This window comes from Cetorhinus maximus, chromosome 16, assembly GCF_964194155.1.
Source record: "Cetorhinus maximus chromosome 16, sCetMax3.hap1.1, whole genome shotgun sequence".
In the NCBI taxonomy this organism is placed as follows: domain Eukaryota; kingdom Metazoa; phylum Chordata; class Chondrichthyes; order Lamniformes; family Cetorhinidae; genus Cetorhinus; species Cetorhinus maximus.
This window is the reverse complement of record NC_135894.1, coordinates 49,241,289-49,266,469: the sequence shown is the minus strand read 5'-3', so window position 1 is coordinate 49,266,469 and position 25,181 is coordinate 49,241,289.

The window sequence follows — 25,181 nt, the reverse complement described above, 5'->3', positions numbered from 1 at the left end:
CAGAGAGCTGCCTCAGGGAAATGAAGCTATATGAAAAAATGTAATTAAAAAAATAATGCAATGGAACATGTCCCCTCATGCAACTCTGTCACATGAGCAGGGAAATGTTATTAATGAAAAAATAAAGTTTTAATTTGATTTTTATTTGCTTTGTGAAACATCCTGCTCGTGGATGAGGTTTCCAAAAAGGTGCAAAGGCCGCTTGGCCTTTTCGCCTGCCCACCAACCGTTAGGTAGGGCAGGCAGTGCAAAATTAATTTTAATTAACTTGTTAATGGCCTGAATAGGCCTTTTATTTGCAGGCGGGCGTGCTGCTGACGCTGGTGCATCGCCCGCTGACTGAAATATCGTGTGAGTGTGCGATGATATCGGGACGCACGCCCGATGTCATCGGGCGTCGTTTTATGCTCGGTCGGATTGGGCACGTGTCCGTACACCCGCCAAGCTAAAAATTTTACCCAATGTGTTTTAAGCTTGTTAGCTGTACTTTTAAATAAATGGGGAGAGATGTGGTAAAGTGAGGTACCCTGTTCCTTTAAGAGAATGCAAGTGTACTGATCATATGACAGCACTGACGAATTACTGTACGGTGCGGGCAACTGGGAACTGTAAGTCTAGTTCTGGAGGTTCTTGAGTGAGCACGTATGATCTGGTGCCCTGCCCTATGTCTCAATAAACTGTAACTGTTTATTCTTACATCAGTCTCTTCCCATTATTGATTGCAAGCACCAATTGAGATGAGAACACAGGAAGATACGCAGTTAGAGTTCGGCTGACCAACCAACTCATTTACCCAAGACACAAAAAATTGTATATATTTTCTTTTCTTTGAAATGCCTATTATTGTCTGTCCATGTAAAAACCTACCCCAATTTGCCCCAAGAAATCTGTCATGCTTTTCAATGACTGGTAGCTGAGTGCTAATAAACAAAACCACCCTAAAAAGATCTGTGATGTTATGAATTTGATCATGGAGCCACCGAGTGGCCAACAAAATTATCAACATGTCTCCCATCAATCCAATTCTTATGGATATGCAGAGACACCATGCCACAGATCGCTGATTTTGTATTTCATGTTTTCACATCAAGGCAAAGTTTGTAAATGCTGAAGAATTTAACTCCTGAATTAGGGAGGGTGTAAAGCTCCAATGACATTGTCAGGATGAGGCCTGCATGTTGTTAAATGGTCTACATTTCCATGATGGATGTCTGAATCCAATGGAAATCACTACCTAGTCGATGGGCAGAAGGGTGATTTCAAGTGACAGGCCTTTGTAGGCAGAGACCAAAGGGAATGTTCCCCGGTAAGCAGAAGTTCCACCCCTCCCAGTCCACAAGGAAACCTAGATAAATGAAACTGACTTACCTTCTGGGCTCATTCTGACCCAGGTCCTGCGTGCCAGCAGGTTTCACTGACAAGTCTGGTACTCTGAACGGCATGTGCAATCCACATCATGCTTTTAATTGACTTTTACATATTAATGACGCTTCTGCTTGCCTGTGGCAGGCAACTTTCTGGAAACAATAAACTGCATGATTAAAATGACACTGGACAGGAGCATTACATGAATACAACACAGGAACCTCCCACCATCCTTGGTTCTATCAGGTGGGCAGAGTTAAAACCTGGCTTCTAGTCTCTCACCTTGGGTAATGTTGTTAGAGTTTTGCTGTTATGTCATAATGAGATGCCATAACCACAGTTTAAGAGGATATCACTCTTTTGCTTCAATTAACTTCTTAATTTCCTCTTCAGGTTCTTTGGTTAAAACTGCCATTTTCGTGCCAAATTAAGTTCAGGTTTGTCTTGTGAATTGACACTGACAGTCAACTTTGTTGAGGCAATCCAATCCTCTACATCTAGGCCTTTACAGCTGGCAGGGAGAACTCCAATTCCTTTTCATTGTTCAAAAGGGATGATTTGCAAATAAGTACTTATGTTGGAACTGGCTGAAGGTGAGAATCACAAATGTGACTGCAGCAGGTAGGAAAGCCCAAAGACCTAGCTACTGTTTCAAAGGCATGTTAGGATAATAAAGGATATAATAAGATAAAGGTCTTAAAAATATTATTTCAACCTTGACTCGAGTGCTTGTTTTCCAGTGCTCCAGATCAAACATTTATATCAACGCCACACAATATTTTCACTAGGGTGAAGCGAATGACTCTCAGAAACATTGGACTAATGTTAATCCTTCTACTTCCAAAGCCCCATTTTGTTACAATGGGAAGACTGTTGAATTATGTTGCATACAGAAATTGCTAACCATGTCAGGATTAGCACCTTTCTGCAAGTCTACATGCAGGGAGTTAATAGCATTCTGTCAAAAGATTGAAAAATGTTAAATTTTTTGTCAGGTTTCAGCAGCAGGGAGTAGAAACGGTCCATTGGGAAGTGTTAATGGTGTCTGGCTGAACTGAAAAAGAGGATTGTTTTGTTCTGCCACAATAGATACTCCACTTTACTGATCTAGCACAGAACATGATTTACAGGGTAACACTTTGTCAGTCCAGACCAAAAGGTCTATTTTTCTTTGCCTGCTTCAGCAAATCTTTAAACTAATAGAGTGGCAGAAGGAGACTGTACAGTTGAACAGCTTTCATGGACTGAATTGTGGGGGGGGTGGGGGATTAAGAAGTGATGGGGATGGTTAGTGAGTGGGGAGGTTAGAGGGGAGAATTGCAGGTACTGGAGTCTTGTGCATGTTATTGGTAGAAGTGATCTGCCTCCAGTCCTCTGCACATTTCTCCATGCCTCACTGTCTTGTGCTTTCCTCTTTTGTTGCTAATAGGAGCCTCCATTTTCAATTTCAAGCTGTCTGACATCATTATTCTCTTTCTCCCTTTTGGTATACACCCCTCTAATTTTCCTTTAGTAATTTCCTTCAGCAAGTTCTCACGCCTTAGAATATAGCCAATACACCCTTGTTACTTCTTTTGATGAAATTCACCAATGATCTAACCTCCTCCACCATCCTGAGAACTTCTTCATTGCTCTTGCATTCTCTATAACTGACCCACTTCATTTTCCACTGCTTTCTAGTCTTTGGAGGTCCGCTTTTCTCAAAGTCCACGTTTCAGCCTGTGTGACAAGCCACTCCAAATCACAATCTTGATAATTCTTTCCTTAAGATCTTGACTCATTCTTATGTTGAGTAATTCTCTATGTTTTGGGATGCATTCTTTGCCAATGCTATTCTAGCTCTGAATTCCTTAATACAGTAACCATCTTCTGATAAGGTGCTTCCCAGTTACTTAAACTGAGTTCTGAAGAAGATATTGGACTCAAAACATTAACTCTGTTTCCCTCCCAGATGCTGCTGGACCTGCTTAGTTTTTCCAGCACTTTCTGTTTTTATTAAATAGGATTAAATTTAACATATAAATTGTGATACCTGTTCCTGTTGTTGACCACTTATTTTGACCTCTGCTTTCCCACCATTATTTCTTCCAATCTTCATAACTTTTGCCTCTTTTTGCATTAATTTTCATTCTATAAGCTTTCATCACTTCATTTGTTCTATCCATTAGTATCTGTAGACCTTCTATTGTGCTTGCCACAAGTGCCTGTCTGTCTGCAAATCTCTCTACCTTCACTAATCTTGTACATCTTCCTGTACTTCATCTTGTGCTTCTTTTACCAAAGCTTTTGTGTTGCTGTACCCCCTCCACCCCCCCCCCCATGCCCAGAGTGAAAATTGTGCCATTGGGCATTTTTTTCTGGGACAGGTGCCCTGAGCCAGGCAATTTCCTGGATCCAGCTACCCGCCTCGAAGATGAAAGTCCACTCTATTGGTTGGGATGTAAAATGTGCTGTCAATTCACTGTCCCTTGCTTTGTACCATCACAAAAGACCAATCTCACCTTAAAATGTTTGAAATACACAGAAGCTTCACAAATACCTGAAAGAGGGAATAAAATTAAGTTAATATTTTAGGCATAAAATCTTCAATAGAACTGAAAGCCAGAGCATAACTAAGGCCTCTTATATAGCTGAACAAAGCAAAGATTAAAGGGAAAGCAATAGGTAAAAGCCAAGAATCTGTGTGCTAATTACTTTTGTAACTGTTAATGAGTTTTCTGAAGCATTTGATATTTTGAAGGTTTGTTTCTGAGAACACTGCTGTTTATTTCTAATCTGTGTGACATAGAGGGGAAACAAATTCAACGTGCCCTAAACTGCCTGCAAGCCAGTTGAGCTGTGCCAAACTGAAGCCCAGGTCAGGTTTGACATTGGGCCTCATTTGAATGGAAGCTGCAAGCTGTGGGCACCAATTGGGTACGTTGTTGCTGTTCCCCTGTCAGAGGCTGATGAATTCTAGCCAGCTTGAAGTTAAGCTGCATCGATTGGGTCTGATTTTAACTGCTTGTGGGCTTTGGGTGGGTAAGTGATGAAGTAAGTTAGAAACCTATCATCTAATTCAGAAATTTCTGGCCGACTTTAACTCTGCCACATTTGGGCAGATGTTGCCACCTGCTCAGGACAGCAAGTTAGCAGTTTGAATGATGAGGTCCTGGTCGCTTTCTGACAGATCTGTCACTTGGCCAATTTTGACTGCTCAACTGACTGTTTTTATTGGCTGTGTAGAGTTAAAATTGCTCTGAAAGTATGCCATATAATAATGTATGAACCTTCAACGTATTGGTTTGAAATTCCTCTTCTATTTTTGCGGACATGTTAAACTATTTTTTTTAAACTGGTAATTTACTGGAGAGAAGTTATTAAGATGGATACACTAAGTATTTTTATGCTAATTTCAGATAATGTAGTTTGAAGGCTTTTGGTCTTTTATCCACAGTTGTTGGAATTGGAGGTAGAAGAATATGCATTTGTACAATACTGAGTGGCTTAGATCTGTTGCTGCATTACCCAGATTTATTCTTAGTTGCTATAATGAATGTCTTTAAAATGACCTTGCTGAGGTACAAATTTTGGTGCTTCACTGCAAATTGATTATATTTACACTTTTGTCATTGGTTTAGTGCTCAGTATTCAAACTGTGTAATGCAAAAGCATGCATTAGAGTGTGGAGGGCTGGAGAATTGCCTGAGAGGCCCTATCCTCCTGTGGCATTTTTTTTATGTGTTCCAATCTAAGTTTGGAAACGCTGAGCCATTGTATATTGTCATTATATTTTGAAGTGTGACACTGTAGAAGGCCTTTCTGAATAAAATAGAATAATAGAATAGAATAGAAAGTGGGGGAAATAAAAATTGACAATCATGAAATGTAATTTTTCTTTTAATTCTTTCATGGGATGTCTTCTAGCTGTTGGCATTGCAAGGTGAGAATTAGAAACAGGGGTAATTTTCAGATGACGTGGGCTGAGGGGGTGAAAAATCATTGGACTGGGGCTGCAATGTAACTCAATCCTGAGTATAAAGTCATACATTTCAAATTATTTTATATAATGTTTTGATTTTAAATGATTACAGTTAAATGGCAAAATGGAAGGAAATACAGGTCTGGTGTTCCAGCCTGTATTTTTCTTTATTCTTTTCTTCATTCTACTTTCACACCCAATTTTAGAGAGGATCATGAAGGACAATTCTGGCATATATGTCTGCTCTTTACATCCTTAATCCATGTGTGCTTGTTATAACTCAACAAAGCTTCACATGTTTTCAATGGGCTTGCAAAACTGATATCCTAGCTCATTTTCCTCATGTTGGCATTTCTGTGTATATAACCTAATATAGTATACAATATATAAACAACCTGATATCGCATGCAGTAGCTGATGTAGTATTTAGCATGTTTTTGTAGTGTGGTGGAATGGAATCGGAAGGATTCCATAAAGGATGGGTGGTCCGATTCACCAGATTACTGCTCAAACAGTGAACCTGACAATTTACCTCAACACATTGGCCCAAATCTTCCGGTCTCCAGATCATCGAAAACTGGACGTATGACTGAAGATGTATGTAGGGACCCTGTGGAAGTCCTGACATGCTGACCTATGAAATAATTACTCAGTAAGTTTCAACTTCCAACAGGCAATTCGCTGCTCCTTGGGATCCTCCACAAGTATCTCTGACTCTGAGTTAGAGGCGGAGACGTCAGACAGTTTTGATGTACTTATCTAGATAGTTACTGAGGAAATGTTAGACAGAAAAAATCTAGTCTAACTCCCGGGTAACTCCAGAACTGACACCCCAATCACTCTCACTGAACACCCGACTACCCCCCTGACCCCACCCAACTACTCCCCGACCAATAGACTACTCCCGACTACCTTCCCTAGACCCGATTACCACCTCACCCACCTAATACTTTACCCAGATGCCAACCTACGCACCTACCACCTCGCTCACCTGCCACCCTATACATCTGCAACCTCACCCACCTGCCACCTCATCCACTTACCACTTCACTCACCTACCACCCTACCCATGTGCCAATCTACCCACATGCCACCTCATCTATGTGCCACCTCACCCACCTGCCACCTACCCACCAATTACATCACCCACCTTCTATCTCACCTACATGCAACCCTACCCACCTAGCACCTCACCCACCTGCCACCTACCCACCAATTACATCACCCACCTTCTATCTCACCTACATGCAACCCTACCCACCTGGCACCTCACCCACCTGTCACCCTACTTATTCACTCATTCATCCACTCACCCATTCACCAATCCACTAACATTTATCTACTGACATTCATCCATTAACATTCACCTCCTCACCCATACACTAACATTCATTAACTAACATTCAAACTGGACCTTTAAACTCACCATATGGCAGTTATTGACGTACAAAGGGGACCTGCCTTGTCTTTCCCCCTCCAACTCTACTCGGCTGTGATAGAGCTCTCTGTGGGATGCTGTGTTCTGTACTTCTGCTAAATCCGGGCTTGGAAGACCTGGTAAGAAATACGGAGCATCATCGAGTCAGGGGAACGTTTGAGCAGAGCTGCAATCCGATGATGATTGATGCTCTTTGGAAGATCTAGGCCATTGTTTTTAGCTTTAATCCTTTCCAGGCCTCAGAGGGTCTTACTGGTAGTAATGAAATTAGGCTAATTCATTTTATTGCTGGACCCTTCTTGGCATTTTATCTGCATTGAAATTATTATTCTGCACACATCTCTTGAGATTGTTGTATCACATACCTCTCAGTCTATCAGTCTTCTTCGCAGGGTTGCCAGACCGAAGTGTGTTTGAATCAGTGCTTTTCAAACTTGGACCATAGACCTTTTTGAGGCCAATGGACCTTCTGAGGCTGCACCACAGATTGCACATAGTGCAGAGCGAAAGAAATGCACATCCTTCCCACTAGCACAGAGTATCAAATGAACTTTGGACCAAAGAGGCAAGCTTTCTGATAATTCATCCTTTTCCAGTACCTTTTGACAAGCTGAATGGGATGTATTTTTGTCTTCACTGCCTGAATGGTAATCAGGTGGAGTGGGAAATCTATCCTCAATGTTTCTGTTGCCAGTAATGAGAAGTTTTCTGCAACTGTGCAACGCTCTACTTTTGGCGGTGATGCTATCTTTTGAAAGTTTTAGGACAAGGCTCAATGGATGTGTGATAATATTTACAGGGTTCCCCCATGCAGAAAATTTAGAAAACCACAAGTTTAGGTCAACACTTGTCATTCATTTTCAGTATAAATAACAATAGAATTCCTAGTGACAGCATCTGATCTTTTCTTTCATGATTCATATTACATAATCAATTAGATGAAGTGTTGTTCTTACCTATCCAACATTAACATTATGGAAAATCTCAGAGAAAAGTTCTTGACAGTTTTATTTCCACATGAGTAACTGCTGTATGTAGCCTGGAGCATTAAATAGAACAAGCTGCAGGTTGAAGATAGAGCTCCCAGCTCAATCATCTGGAAAAGTCAGAGCTATTTAAAAGTGATTAGGCAAACTTTATACAATGGCCTTAAAAATGAATAAAAATGCAAGTTAATTTTATTCAGAGAATGTTTTGTAGTTCGTTTTGCATCATAATTTTAATTTAATACTGTAATTCTTGCATATGATAGTTCTGCATTGAAAAAGAGGGTAAATCAAATGAACAGCGAAACTGCAAGATATTTTATTCATTTGTTTTTCTTTATAATATGTTAATTAAATGCAAATATTTCATTGTCAACTGAATTGCAGATTATTAGCAAAATGATTTTCAATGTCTTTCATTCCAGACTCTTACGAAACTTGTCAGTTTAATCACCTGTATCACCCCATCAATTACTTAGATTTCAGCTGAATGCAGAAGGACTAACAGCATGAAATAGCCCCTGCTCTGATCAGGAACAATGATATCCAAATTACTTCATGAACATCAGGAATGGGGTTAACAATTTCATAGCTCACCTGCAATGTTTTTAAGCAAACATCTGTTTTCTTACCTACAGAAAAAAGAGATGAATCCAGACTTCAGGACAAATAAATTACAGTATTGGAGCTTGTGCACATTTCAGTGCTTCCTTTTTATTGCCCATGTGGATGGTCAACAGTTAATATTACAGAACATTCTAGAGGGGCCTTCAATAATAGATGATTGGCATGAGGTAGTAAAACATCACTTGAGAACAATCCATTCCTTTCAAAGAGATCTGCTGGCTCAAATGAATGATTTTCTGGAATCTGACTCTATTGAATCAGTCTGGATTTTTCATGATCATTCGAATAAATTTATATCTATCACCTGAAAGGTAGGCTTTAAAGATCTCATTATCTCTGGCTCTATAATTCTTCCTCAACTTTGATATAAGTCACAGGAGGATGGTGCTGAAGATATCATCTCCCACAAGGGGATCTATTATAGGGCAAATGGAATACCTGAAGCAGTCTTTGGATTAATACAATTTTTTGATGTTGCAGTGAGAATAGGAAGGAAGTTGAAATATTTCTTTTTGTTTCAATTTTCTTGTCAGAAGCTGTCAAAGGCAAGCCAATTTTAAATTGTAGGATATAATTTTTATCTGTCATTCATCATAAAAATAGATTTATTACAGACTATAGATTTCAAAGAGAGGCTTTATTTCTGTCTCCAAAATAATAAAATGAAGATACCATATTGATGTTACCACCAATAAAAGGTAGGCATTCTGAAGTATTGTTTTTGACATTAAAGAGACGCTGAAACTTTAGCACATCACGGTTGCCAGTATTGATAAAAATGATCTCCAGACAGTTATCATGCTTTACACTTAATGCCAGTGATCTGTTAAACAATACTTCCTGCCTCAATGGCAACATGAAGTAGTTGAAATCATTTTGTGTCCTTCAGTAGCAAACAGCTGGATCATAGGTTTAAAAGAAGCCATATTTAATTGGGTTGTTCTAGCTGGGGTGTCATTAAGTAGAAATATTTTATTTTCACTTTAAAACTAGTTGGTTTCCTGCAGTATTGCACACACTGACTCAAGACCATTTACAGTCTTTAGGCCAAGCTCAGAACTTACAGCAAGGAAGCAAGCTATTGAGTGCAACTGGTTTTTATGGTCCTCCTGAACATGCTTCGTCTCACCCTACCAGCATAATATATTCCAACAACCCCACGTGCTTATCATGCATTCCTTTGAATGCATTTATGTTATTTGCCTCAACTTCTACATGTCGTATCACATTCCACTTGATAAAGAAACTTCTCCTGCATTTCTTATTGGATTTATATGTGACTAACATATTCTTATGATGCTTGGTTTTGAATTCCTAATTTTGTTGGACTTCTTTCCTAACTTCTTCATATTCCCTTTTGTCAGCTTCCCCATTGTTATCTATGCTGTTAGTGTATGTCTTTTTCTTATGTTTCAGTTTTGCCCTTAGCTCTTTCTTCTTCCATGGCATTTCATTATTGGTTATTTTGTTCTTGTTTGTTGGTGGAATAAAGGTGGAAGAATAATTATATCAAAGTGGGGAAGGAAGGAGAAGAGAATAAGGAAGGGAAAGAGAAGACGAGGAAGGTGGGAATGGAAGGCCAAGATATTGGAAGGTGATTGTAGATGAGGTAGTGGAGAATGAGAGGAGTTGTAGAGGAGAACAGGGCAGAGTAAGAAGAATGAGGGATGTAAGCAGACAGAGGGGAGAAAAAATTGAAGGAAGAGGGAGAAAGTAACATGAAGTCTGTTAAACTACTTTTATATGTGTTCTCAGTCTGTTGGATTTTATAACTGGATTTCTTGGACTAACATTCATCAGGATCCAGAAAATGTTCCCCATAGTGATGCCGTGATGTCAGCATATATATGCCCCGTAACATATTCCAGACATAATAGTGTTATTTGTTGCTTTGGCTCTGAGGCAGAACATCTTGTGAGCACAGCGGTCAAACTGATGTGGCTAGTCACCACCTATTTTATATATGTATGTCCCTTTTACACAATAAACAAAAATTCAAAAGTAACTAGTAATGGTTCCAACATTTTATAAGTTCAATCGTTTGCTTTTTTTTTTGCAAACCAATGATTAGCTTCAAAAATAATTGAAATAGCATGTCAGGGTGACCCAATGGAATAACGTATTCATGTACTGTGCTACAGACTTGCAGCCTTAGGCTTGCCTCAGCTGATATTCACACTCAGATTTTCCCAAACAGCAAATTTGCGGGAAACAGGAGGATCAGCAGGGGTCCCACTTTCTGCCACATGTGAAGGTGCTGCCCTACTATGTTATGGAAATGCCATACATGTTTCTATTAGCATAGTAAGAGACAAGGATACATAAAAGAGGTGGTAAAATATATTTGAAGACAATGGAGGTGAAATTGGTTTGTGTGGGTAGTGCAAACTGAGCTCATAGCCAGTCAGTAGCCGATTTTGCACCCCACTCGATTTGCTTTTCCATTGAATTCATTGGGGGTATAAATCAGGTATGATGTAAAATGGGCTGTTAATTTGCTATCAATCTGCTTTGTATTACTGGTACAGACAAAGTTTCCCCATGAGTGGGCTTATCATATTTCATAAAATGGAGAAGCTCTGGAACAAATATTTATTTTATTACTAGTTCAGTATAATTCCTTTATTTGCTTTCTTTGCCTTTTGGTTCAAGTTTCCTTTTCTGATTCATGCTGTCTCCTTTTGTGGTTAATGCTGTCACTGTCCTTTCTAGTTCCTTTCCCCCCATCATTTTCTGATTCATTTCCTTTGTTTCCCTCTCTTTCCTTTTGGTGCCACTTCCTGTTATTTTATTACGGAATTGCAGGTATGAGGAATACTCTGTGACAAGCACACTGAAAATTCAATATTGTCTTATTGTGTCACAACTGATGTAGGTTTCAGCCTGTTTATACCATAAATAAACTACTTTATCAGCACTACCTGTGTTGTGAATACTACGTTGCTTCATAAGAAAATTGTGACACATTACCACATCCCCACACCCTGAAACAATAGTCGCAATATGCAAGTGTTACATTGTGTTATGCAGGAATCTTATTACTTAAGTGGCGTTCCAGCCACTTGGTGTCCATCTGGCAGGGAGGCTCCAGTGTTTGTCAGAAGCCCATGCCAAAAAAAAATTAAGAAGTGTTTCCTAATGATTTTAATGGTACTTGTGTATGATTTTTTTTTGTGTGGCTCAGAAACTCTGGAAGGAAAATTTATACAGTGCGAGACTCCACTTTCTCTTGTGTTGTCGCAAGCTCACAGTTCAAACTCATTGAGATGACTATTAATGTAGTGCCATGAACCTTTACCAATGGAGTTCATCCCACTGTGTGCAGAATAAAAGATAAGGAAAGTACAGGAAGAGAAGTAATGGGTCACCTCACACTGCGAGGCACAGAACGTTGTTAAAATATTTGCCTTGCGCCTATGTGCATGAGATTTATATAATTTCAGCAACAAACTAGGACTTCCAGCCGGATGTATGTTGAATTTTTCATTAGCAAGCTTTGCCTAGAGGACTAGTAATGTTTTGTAGAGAAGTGCCAGGGTGTTTGGGGGAGGTGGGGGGGTGGGGCATGGGGATTGGGGCAGAAAACCTCAAAAAATGGTTTTTTAAGCTTTCTCCCTGCTTCATCCCCAGGCTTCTGTATTATGAAATAGTCTATGAAAAGTATCCTAGAGTTTCAGACATTGGGATGAGATTCTGAACTCATAATGGCCACAGCACTCCCAGGTGGAAAAATAAGTGGTTAATGATTAATTAATGTCTAATGAGCAACATTTTAGTTCACGCTTAGGCATCAGACAACAGTTAATCAAGTTTGAAAACTGTTTATCTGTTGCGAGAAAGTATTGTCAGGCTGTTCTCCTGAGAATGTCTGTGATCCACGTCCTCATTAATCATCCCTTTCCTTTAAATCTTTATCTGTCACAGACAGTCAGTCATCTTGTTATTGTGCACTGAGCAAAAATTAGAATTTAATACAGGCTCACTCAAATTTCTAAGCTAATTCATTCCCTTGAAATGAGAGGATGGCCTAAGCCGTTCATCTGCGAGTGGAGTTTACAGAAAAGATCACTGTCCTTTTCATTTTAATATCTGCTATGCTTGTTTTTTTCCTCTGTGACAGGATAATAAAGGAGGTCAATCATTCATTTCAAAATCGACACAGCAGTGCCCTTTCTAGAATTCAGCCCTACCAGCCAAAAGGTTTCAGATAAGGCCGGCCTGTCTGTATAATTCTGTCTGTAGTCACAGCTGATATTCTGTTCAGCTAAGCGACAGTTCGAATACTGAACGACTTATTTATTCACATTCAGTGCAGCTTAAATTTCCAATGGTATCACACAGTACAGATTTAGATTGAAAAGCACCATCCAGATCCCAGTTGGCTAAGCCAACTTGATTTCCAGAACAGCAGAAGATTGCTCTGATTTAAAAGCAAAAGCTAAATTTAAAATTTTAAATTAAAGCAGGGTTTGTGTCGAGAATGAACAATGTAGGTGCAAGTGATCCCTTGAAATCGGCTTATATGTTATCATTTTTATTGACTTTTTTATGAGAGAAAATCACTATTCAAACTATTTTGTTGGTACCACTTCAGCTTCCCACCCCCATTTAACTTTAAGTGGGAGCTAAAATAACTTATTGCTAAGCTGCCCTCTCATTCTGCATATTGCATTTTAATTAACTTTAAAAAAAACTCATCTTCAAAGCTTTGAATATAGGAAAGATAAAATAAGATTTTGGGATGCATTTTTGTGTCATTTGATGATAGAGAACATATTTAGAGGAGTAATTTTCACTATTTCAAGCAGGAAAAATATTTGGGAGGGTTGTAAATTGTAATTTCATTGTACTGCCTATTGATCATTTTGTGGAAAAGCCTTTGTCAGTAATTATATAGGGACAATATCTTTGTCATTGTTTACTCTCATCCAATTTGATTTAACGTTGCTACCTTTGAAGCCTCATGATAGCTTACCATCACTTGTTTCCCTTCTTTATATTAGACAGTTTCAGCTATCTCACATCCATTGTTTCTCTGATAAAATCAATCCATTCTTTGTTCTCCTTCATAAACTTTAGCATCATTGATGTATGTTTATTGCATCTGTAGACAGTTTATCAGCGGCCTTTTGTTGACACATCTAAAGCACTGTAGCTTGCCTGAATTTTGTCAACTAGTGTGTTTTCCATATTGATTTGTCATCTGATGATCTCATTGTCTTTGGTTTAGAGCCAATGTTTTTTTGAAGAAGAATATTTCAAAACTCAGATTCCTCTCTTTACTTTCTCCTTCAATGCCCACATCATAGTGCTATAAAGGTTATTAGGTTAATGAGGCACTCATAATAATTGACTTTGGTTACACTATTACTGCTTTCGATTTGATGTGATTGCAGTCAAACTATTGTTCTAATTGAAGCATTTGTGCATACATATGAACATACATGCGAATTAGGAGCAGGAGTAGGCTACTTGGCCCCTTGACCCTGCTCTGCCACTCAATAAGTTCATGGCTGATCTGATTGTAACCTCAACTCCACTATCTCACCTACCCCCAATAGCCTTTCACCCCCATTACAATCCATTACAATCATATAGCTAGATTCATCTGGCTACAAATAGTTATGGTATCTGGGTTCCTGTTAATATGAGGGTACACGCAGGCTGTGTCTACACAACTCCATTTATGCAATGATCCTCTGAGTTTCAGAGGAAGCCAAACCAGCCAGTACAACTTTGTCCAACGCAATTTACTTAGCAACACATATCTGTCAACATGAAAGATTGGGCTGCCCCTATCAGATGCCCATTAGTAGGTATAGCAGCATTTCTGGTGCATTTCATTAATTATCTCGCACCTTAGATTATGGGCTATTGTTACTGAATCTCCAGATTACAACTTTGGGTAGGTCTTGATGGGATCAATACAATGAAAAACTATTTTGGCTTTTTAAAATCAATATTGAGAAATTCACATTTTTCACTTATGTCATGCCTATGGAGGAATAACCCCTTTGTATAGTGAGGATACAAACATAAGAACATAAAAACTAGGAGCAGGAGTAGGCAATTCAGTCCTTCGAACCAGCCCTGCCATTCACCACAATCATGGCTGATCTCATTTCGGCCTCAACTCCAATTTCCTGCCCTCTCCCCATAACCTTTCAACCCATTACTAATTTAAAATCTGTCTGTCTCCCCCTTAAATTTATTCAGTGTCCCGGCATCCATTGCACCCTGAGGTAGTGAATTCCACAGATTCATGACCCTTTAAGAAAAGTAACTCCTCCTCATCTCTGATTTAAATCTACTACCTCTCAGCCTAAAACTATGGCCTCTCATTCTAGAATGCCCCAAAAGGGGAAACATCCATTCCACGTCTAGATCTCCTCTCATCCTTCTATATTCAAGCGAGTATAGGCCTAAACTGCTCAATCTCTCCTCATAAGACAAGCCCCGCATCTCTGGAACCAATCTAGTGAACCTCCTCTGAACCGCCTCCAATGCAATTACATCCTTCCTCAAGTAAGGGGACCAAAACTGTGCACAGTACTCCAGGTGCAGCCTCACCAATGCCTTGTACAGTTGCAACAACACTTCCCTATTTTTATACTTTATTCCTTTCGCAATAAATGCCAAAATTCCATTTGCCTTCCTTATTGCCTGCTGTACCTGCATACTAGCTTTCAACGATTCATGCATGAGGACACCCAGAACCCTCTGCACTGAAGCATTCTGAAGTTTCTCTCCATTTAAATAATAAGTCGCCTTTTTATTCTTCCGATCAGAATGGATAACCTCACACTTATCCACCTTAAACTCCATCTGCCAAATTTTGGCTCATTCACCTAACCTGTCCATATCCATTTGTAAATTTCTTATTTCTTCATTGCAACTCACTTTCCCACCTATTTTGGTGTCACCTGCAAATTTAGCTATAGTACCTTCTATCCTTGAATCCAAGTCATTAATATAGATTGTAAATAGTTGGAGCCCAAGGACCGAACCCTGTGGCATCCCACTAGTTACAGCTTGCCATCCAGAAAAAGACCCATTTATCCTGACTCTCTGCTTTCTGTTGGTGAGCCAGCTCTCTATCCAAGCTAATCCATTACTGCTAACTCCGTGTGATCTTATCTTGTGTATTAATCTTTTGTGCGGCACCTTATCAAAGGCGTTCTAGAAGTCCAGATACACTACATCTACAGGATCCCCATTATCCACTTTGCTTGTCACATCTTCAAAGAACTCGAGCAAATTAGTCAAACACCACTTACCCTTCATGAAACCATGCTGACTCTAATGGATTGCATTTTGACTTTCCAAATGCCCCATTACTACTTCCTTAATAATGGATTCCAACAATTTCCCAATGACAGACGTTAAACAAACTGGTCTATAGTTTCCTACTTTCTGCCTCCCCCCCGCTTTTGAATAAGGGCATTATATTAGCATTTTTCCAATCCATTGGAACCTTTCCAGAATCCAGGGAATTTTAGAATATTATAGCCAATGCATCCACTATCTCCGCTGCCACTTCCTTTAAGACCCTGGGATGTAGGCCATCAGGTCCTGAGGACTTGTCACCCTTTAATCCCAATAGCTTGCACAGTACTTTTTCTTTAGTGATGAAACATTTATCCACCTCTCACAAGTGACTAGATGAATAGAATGATTAATTTTCAACTGTAAGTTGTGGTAGTGCCATCAAAAAGTTGGAAATATCTTTTATTCTAATCATTTTCATTTTTGTTTATTGATATAAATATTGTGCTTGATACAGTTGACGATTTAATAGATTAGTTATTGCATAACTTCTAACTTCAAAGTGACTTGCAAAATATATCACCATATGATAATGCCCCTCCAAATTTAATCTCCTGTCAGTATTTGAGGAGCTTACTATAAAGATAAGAAATTTGATTGGGTAAAACTTATTTCCAGTACATTTAGCCTTATTTACACAAATTATCGTCACTTCTTTTCTGACATCTTTGTTGATGTAGTATATTGCAAAATGTGAGCACTTTGTTATATTGCCCTTTCTGCTGCCCTCTCTTTTGGGGAGGTGTAAATAAAATTAGTTCAACAATGGCTGAGCATGTTTTAATCTTAGTGTAATACAACAGAAAGATGGCAACGAGGCTAGGATGGAATTTCCTATTACATTTTGTTTGAGAAATTATGGACTGAGTAACTTTGTGTCAATTTTTGCAACTCCTGAAGTTGATTTTTGAGAGAGTTTGACCAGTTTGAAATATCTCGTGTGAGCATTGTGTTCAGGTACATAGTGAGTCAACACGGTACGTAATTGATAAAATGGCACTGAAGACATATTTGCGGACAATGGGGGAATTCAACCCAGACAAAGGGGACTGGTGTAATTATGAATGAAGGTTTTGCATTTGCCTGAAGCGGATAAAATGAGAGATGAGGATAAAAGAAATGTTTTCCTTACCATGATGGGGCCAGATGTTTTTGAGGTGATGTCTAACCAATGTTGCCAATGAGACTCCTGTACTGTGGACTATTCTGAAATTAATTAAATTTTGGCTCATATTATGGCATGACTAAGAATGAGAGTGCACTGATTGTTGCATTCCATGAAAGGCAGCAGTAGCCAAGTGAGACTATTGCAGATTACATTCTCAACTTAAGGAGACTTTTTCATCACTGAGTATGGCGCAAACTAAACATCAACCTTAGAGATATATTTGTAGGAGGCCGAAAGGACAATAAAATCCAGGCCAAGCTTTTGGGCAAAGCCAATAGCTGATGTGCAAGGAGACATGTGATGAGGCTACAGCCATGAAAATGGCAGAAAGAGATAGTTGCAAATTGCAAGGGAGTTTTTTTCCTGAGTCTGCAGGGGAAGTGCACTGGATTTCAGTGGGATCTAGGTGACAGCAGCCAAGTCCACAGTCTGAGTCAGAAATTTAGATGCTGCCATTGCCATGGTCGCCATCAACTATTTAAATGCCCGCATTTCCAGTATAAGTGCTCTACATGTGGAAAATTGGTCATATGCAGACAGCATGCAGGAGTAGAGGAAACAGTGATGCTGTCATGGTAATGCTCGAGGTCCCAGCCATATACCAGGTCACTGTGGTAGATCTAAAGTTAATTCAGGAGTCTGAAAATCCTCAAATGCGCATATGATAAATGTGGAAACAGAAGTTGATCTAACTGAGCAGTAAGATCAAGATTTGTACTTAGAGAGTAAGAGAAACAGCACATGGAAGTTGAGAGTAATAGGACTGAAGATAAAATTCCAACGCCCACAATAGAAATAAGAGTTGGAGATTCACAACTTAATTTCATTGTTGATACAGCTAGAGCCATATCTGTTATCTCAGGAGAGTACAATAAGTCTCTAAATCACATTGCCTTATGCAAAATTGTTGTGAAACTGACTGGTTGATCCAATAACAGTATTCCAGTGTTAGGTGAAGTTAGTGTTAGAGTGGAATATAACAATGCATCGTATTACTTAGCATTGGTAATAGTAGGAGGGAACAACGTCTTTATGATGAGAAGGAATTGATTAAACTGGGCTGTTATTTTTAGTAGGAATCAGTAAGAGTATGTCTGTTATTGAAGAAATGCTAAGAGAGCACATGGTGGACTTTGAACAAGGAGGACCAAATGATGAAATGCATCACAAGGCCCAAATCAAGATTAAGAACAATGTACAGCTGACATTTTGCAAAGGCTCAGCCAGTGTCTTAGGCACATTTAGAAGCAGCAAGTAATGAGCTGAATAGATTAAAAAGAAGAGGCAACTAGGAAGGTGAAGAGCAGTGAATGGGCCACATTCATTGTGGTAGTTCAAAAAGTAAATGAGTCAGTTTGGATTTGTGGAGATTATAAGCAAACAGTAAATAAGGTGATCGAGAATGATATTTACCTATGGCCAACCAGTGAAGACTTGGGGCAGAAATTTCCGGTTGGTGTGCGGGGGCACGCCTGACATGCCGACTCGTAAAATGACACGTGATGACGTCGGGCATGCATCCCGACATCATTGCGATATTTTGTTCGGCCAGCGGGCGCCAGAGTCGGCTGCGCACCAGCCGAAATGTAAACGGCCTATTATGGCCATTAAGAAATTAATTGAACCACTTGAGAACGTTGCCCGTCCAACCTTAAGGTTGGCGGGCAGGCGAAAAGCCCTAGCAGCCTTTGTGTTTTTCAGGAAATCTCATCCACGAACGGGAGAAGGTTTCCTGAAGCTTTTATTAAATAAATTAATTAATTAATTTTCATAAATATAAAAAGCTGTCCCCACTCATGTGACACAGTCACATGAGGGGACATGTTTAAATAAATTTTTAAATCAAGTCTTTAATTACTTTAGCATCCATTCAATCTCCCTGAGGCAGCTCCATGCCTCAGGGAGATTGCTGCGCTCTTTCGTGCGCCCCAACTCTCCCTCCTCTCCCCGGCTGCACAGTTAGCGCTGAGTGCTACCGGCTGCGTATTATGCTGGGCGGGCTTTAATTGGGCCGCTCGCGTAAAATGGCAGCATGGAGCCAATCACGGGCTCGGTCAGTAGTGGTGCTACTGAACCACTCTTGGTGATGGACATTGAAGTCCCCCACCCAGAGTACATTCTGTATCCTTGTCACCCTCAGTGCTTCCTCCAAATGATGTTCAACATGGAGGAGCACTGATTCATCAGCTGAGGGAGGGCGGTAGGTGGTAATCAGCTGCAGGTTTCCTTGCCCATGTTTGACCTGATGCCATGAGGCTTCATGGGGTCCGGAGTTGATGTTGAGGACTCCCAGGGCAACTACCTCCAGACTGGGAGTATACCACTGTGCCACCACCTCTGCTGGGTCTGTTCGGCTGGTGGGACAGGACATATTCAGGGATGGTGATGGTGGTGTCTGGGACATTATCTGTAAGGTATGATTCCGTGAGGATGACTATGTCAGGCTGTTGCTTGACTAGTCTGTGAGACAGCTCTCCCAATTTTGGCACAAGCCCCCAGATGTTAGTAAGGAGGACTTTGCAGGGTCGACAGGGCTGAGATTGCCGTTGTCATTTCTGGTGCCTAGGCCGATACCGGGTGGTCCGTCTGGTTTCTTTCCTTTTTTGTGTCTTTGTTGCAGTTTGTTACAACTGAATGGCTTGTTAGGCCATTTCAGAGGGCATTTAAGAGTCAACCACATTGCTGTGGGTCTGGAGTCACATGTAGGCCAGACCAGGTAAGGTCAACAGATTTCCTTCCCTAAAGGGCACTAGTGAACCAGATGGATTTTTTTACCACAATCGACAATGGTTTCATGGGGCTGAATTTCCTGGCTGGCGGGGGGTGGGGGGGCGGAACGGGAGCGGGTGCGGGCAGGCGCAGACCTGATCGCCGCCCGCGATTGGGCCTGCGCTGCCATTTTTCGCGAGCGGGCCAATTAAGGCTTGCCCAGCATACTTTACGACTGCCATGCATAGGCTGCTCGCAATGTCTGGGTGAAGGGCTCTGCAGAGGGGCAGTGGAGGTGACGCAAGTCCAGAGGGTAGGCCATCAGGGGAGGTCAGGCCAGAGGGTAGGGCGGGGGGCCAGTGTGCCCCTTGTTTTTCCAATGACTGCTTTGTTGCCCTCCTCAAGGAGGAGGCAGCACGGCGGGAGGTGCTGGTTCCCCAGGACGGGAGGAGGAGGCCCCCCCCGACATGACAAAACGTGCCTGGGAGGAGTTGGCAGAGGTGGTGAGCTCCCGCGATGTGGTGCGGTGTACCTGGATCCAGTGTTGCAAGTGCTTCAACAACTTGTTGCGCTCTGGAAGGGTGAGGACAATGTTGGCATTGGTCACTTAACCCAGCAGATCAGCCTACCCACCTTGCTGCACCCTGCGCCCCCCCCCCCCCCCACCCCGCGCCCCCACCTCCCAAGTCTGAGTTTGGTGACTGCATTGAACCATTGATGGCATGACCATTGATTTTGCAACATGGCATGACCATTGCTTATGGAAGGATGAGCGCATAATGATCCTGGGGGACAGGGGTGGACTTTGACATTGTCTCCACGTTAAATGATCCAATGTCCTTGTTCTTCCTTTCAGCATTAGCTGAGCAGGGCCGGGAGGAGGAGCAGCAGAGGCTCCCTCTCACATTGAGGGGCCTGAAGTCTCACCAGCGTCACACCATCTCTGCCAGGCAGACACCAGCGCAGATACTAGCACCTCGGTGGGAGTTAGAACATTGGCTAGTGTCCTGGGGCACAGCGGTGACAGCACTTCACAGTCGCTGGAGGAGTTGGCAGAGACAGAGAGTGCCCATGGCGCCAGCAGTCGGGGACCAGGCACATGCTCAGTCGGTGCCTGATGATGTGCCTCTGGAGTCGTCCGCGACACAGCAGGGGCAGAAAATGTGGCTAGTGAGATACCTGAGGCTATGCTTGGCTTGGTCTCGGTGGTGGAGGAGTCTACGTGGACGATCGCCGAAGCAATGAGCCTCATGTCCGAGTGCCATGTGTCCTCCATGGAGACAGTGGCGACTCTTGTGGAGAGGCTCCTGCAGGAGACCCATCAGGGCTTCCTGGGGATGCGCTCGGACCAGCAAGCCCTCACATCGGCATTGACCTCAGCTGGTCAATGCCAGTGTGGGAGATGGTCTGGGCACCATGTTTCCCAGCTCGGTGCCCATCCATCCACGGTGAGCAGGGAGCTCCGAAGCGACCTCAAGTCGGCGCAGCAGCTGCCTGTCATCTCCGCGGGCACCTCTCAGGGCGCCCCGGATGATGGCAGCAGCTCCTCCGCCCCTCTCCCAGTGACCGTAGCATCTGGTGAGGCTGCGACGACTGGGGAGATGCCAACTGTGGAACTGGCAGCTCCCTCCCAGGTGGGACCAACACAGGCTCCATGAGCCAGAGGACGACCGCCAAGGTTATCGAGACCAACAGGACAGCAGTCAGCAGGCTGTCTCAGATGCCATTCCCAGTGATGGGGCAGCACCAAGCACCAGTAGCAACTGGAAAAATAAACATAAGGCACCTTAGGCACACCACGGGTTTATCACTGGTGCTTTTGTTTTGGCCCGCAATGAGGTCCTTATGATTTGCTTTGAATTGAACACCATTGTAATTTTTTTGGCTTAAGTTTCTTTGCTTGTGATATTAAATTCAGACATGTCACCATGGCTGAGGGTGCCTCTTTTTTTCTGCATGTGCATGGTTTCCAAAAATGTTATGAGTGCTTTGTGGGAAATTCAGCTTTATTAACAACGTCCTTAGTTACTGTTCCTAACCAGGCAGATTTGGCACTTAGGTATCGAGTATGGAGCCGACAGCCCAGGCTTGTCCTGGAGGTCCATCTGTGTGTGCTAGCTGAAGGTTCACTGGATTAAAGCCTCCCAGGTGTCCCTGTTTCCCTGCAGTATGCCCGGGTCAGCGTCTACCCCCTCAGCATTTCCCTGTGCATGCTCATCCTCGGACTCACTGCTGGACTCGTCGTGTGCAGCCGCAGCCACTGCGTCGATGTCTTCATTGTCCACTGAGTCCCCTCTTTCCCATGTAAGATTGTGGAGAGCGCAGCATGCAATCACTATCACCGCCACACAATCTGGGGAGTTCTGGAGTGCGCCCCCTGAGCGGTCCAGGCATCGGAAGCGCATCTTGAGAAGACGGTTGGTGCTCGCCACCACAGTCCTTGTGAAGGCATGGCTCCTATTGTACCGCTGCTCAGCCTCTGTTCTTGGATGGCGGAGAGGCATCATGAGCCACACTGTGTCTGGCTTGCCAGGTCACAGCAGAAGTGGATGAAGGTCAATGTACGCCTAAACAGAGCGTTGGAAACCTGCTTGACACAAGTGCAGAGAGCTGATTGGGAGACTCCGCAAAGGTCATCCACCGAGCCCTGGAAGGAGCCAGAGGCATAGAAGTTGAGGGCAGCTGTCACCTTCAGAGCCGCTGGCATGAGGTGTCCACCCACACAGTCAGTGGAGATCTCAGGACCAATCATCTGACAGATATAGTTGACTGTGCCCCTTGGGAGATGGAGCCTCTTTCAGCACTGCACCTCATATATATTGTATAGCCTGGCAGCAGGATAGTGGCGTCTTCTGCGGCCCCTTCCACCTTGGACAACCTCTTGGCCCTGCAACCCTTGTGCCTGTGCCTCTCCTCCCAAAGGTGGCTCCCCTGGAGGCTGAATGTGCTCTCCTGGCCTCCTCCCCCTTCTCACCCTGCCTTCCTCCTCAGAGGAGGTGCCTCCAGTGGACAGTTCAGCTCCCATTCCCAGGTGAAGGGAAGGCTTCCTGAAACCTGCAGGCCCAAAAAAGATTCCTCACTTTTGAGTGCTGACCTGAAGGTTAAGAGTCCAAACAAAGCAGCTGTTATGCGTTTTGAAATATTGCAGATCTCACAGGCAAGTTTCAATAACTTTGAAAAATCAATACTTGAGAGAGCACACTCATGACCCCAGTGAACCCACTTATCCCGCCCGTGGATGAGGTTTATACAAATGTGTCCTACCCGCCTGCCTGTAGCGCCCATGCGCCAACCCAAAGATTGCACGGGCGCTGAAAAATCAGCGTCAATTGATGAGTCAAGGGCCTTAAGTGGCCCATTAATTAAAGGTGGGCGCGAAGCAGATATCATTGCACGCCCGTCCAACGAAATATCAAGATGGTGTGCAGTGACGTCGGGATGCTCGCCTGATGCGTCATTTTACGTGTGGACGTGTGGGGCCTGCCCACGGGAAAATTCTGCCCATGGTCATCATTGGACTTTTCATTTCAGATTTTTTATTCAGTTCAAAATGCACCATTTGCCATGGCAGGATTCAAACCTGGGTCCCCAGAGCATTACCCTGGGTCTTTGGATTATTGGTCCAGCGACAATATCACAGCGTCATTGCCTCCCCCAACAGACATTCATAGAAATTGTTGTGTATTATTCTAGGTTCAACCCTGGGTTCGTCCAGTTCCTCTGAAGGTTAATGGACTTTTGGCTGGGCCGGCAAATCTCCCTCAGCGGGTCCCGCTATGGTGGGGCCAGAACATCCTGGCCATGGAAATGAACTGAGTGCAGATCATAGTTGTCTCCTATGAGATTTAAGAGTTATTATTCCACCAAGGTTTAGAGAGAGTTTGTTAGAGGAACTTCATCAAGAGCACACAGGGATAATCCATATGAAAGCAGAGATATCGAAGAGTTGGTGGAAAAACTTGTGAAATGTGTCACAGAATGAGGAATGATCCAACCAAGGTTTCTTTCATTCCATAGTCAAACACAAGAAATCTCTATAGGAATAAGTACATGCCGATTTCTTTGAAGTGGAAGGGAAAGTGCCCTTTGTTTTGGTTGATAGCTACAGCAAATGATAAATAATGAATATGTGCTCAAAATCACAAATGCCAAAATTATTGAAGTTTTGAGAATTTGGTTTTCAATTTGTAAGTTGCCAGAGGTGTTGGTGCTGGATAATGGACCACAGTTTATGTCGGAAAAGTTTGAAATATTTCCGATTGAGAATAGCATCAAGCACTAGTACTTTAGTGCACCATATCACTCAGCAATGAATGGTGCTGCAGAAAGAATTGTACAGACTGTGAAGAAGTCTTTGCAGAAATATTTGCTGGGTGATAAGTTAGGCAGTAATTTCCATGTTTCTCTACAGCTCAGACTAGACAATTTTATTTCAGAATGACCCCGGGTTGCTCAACTTAAACTTGAGTGTTCAAACATGCTCCTAGGACAAGATTTAGCTTACTTAAGCCTGACATCAGTAGCAAGGTAAGAGAAAAGCAAGACAAATGAGTCCTGATATTTGATGTACGAAACTTAGAGGGTTCAGTGCTGGTCAGAAGGTCATGGTGAAAAACTACTGAGGTGGTGAGGAGGAGTATGTGATTGGAGTTGTTATAAGAGACACATATCTCATGAAGATTGGAGAGAGACTCTACCAGTGTCATATAGATAATTTCTTGAAAGAGGAAATCAGACAAAAGGGAGAGCATGATAAATGTCCTATAATCCAAATTGCTTTTACATTTCCAAGTGAAAGTCAGAAACAAAGGCCGGGATTTTCTGTGCCCGCCACCTTCGGCTGTGTTCAGTGCCACGAGTGGACAATATTGCGCAATTAGTTTCACGACGGTGTGAAACCAGTTTGCGATCGTCCGCTCAGCCCGCCGATGGCGGACCATGTTTCCTGCCATGGGATATTGGGAACCTCATTGTAATATATCTGCATGTCGTTATTAGGCCAGCCTGGGGGAATCATTTCCCCCACCCACCTTCCACTAATACATAAAACACACCGACGTGTTTCACAACTGCACATAAGCAACATGGCTGGCTGCACTTCACACGGAACTTCAAGATTTGTTAGCCTACCTTGCTTCAGTCAGCACTTGCAGTCATCAGCAACACATTTCACAGACAGCACCACATCACTTTTAGGGGGGCTCACAGGCAGGTCTCTATCTACCAGACCAGCCATATGTGGGTGGCTTTTCAATGGCTGCAGGGCAAGGGCTTGTTTGATGAAGGGGGAGAAGTGGGAAGTGGCCTCAGGCAAGGGAAGAGGCTGCAGGATGAGGGCTGTCCTGGGGAAGAAGGGTAACCCAGGGTGTGTGGGGACACACGTTGATCTGTACAAATGGCCTCAAGATGGTGAGGACTGACGAGACAGTCTTCAGAGGAGTTGAGGCCAGATGGACATGTGAGGGTATGTGTGTGAGAATGGGCGGTGATGTACTTTGAGCTGGCAGTGAGTGAGATGCCAGTGAATGTGTGATGGGCTTGAGTGTGCGAGTTTAGTGTGATGAGACGGTTGCCATACCCTGGCTGCATGGATGAGATCAT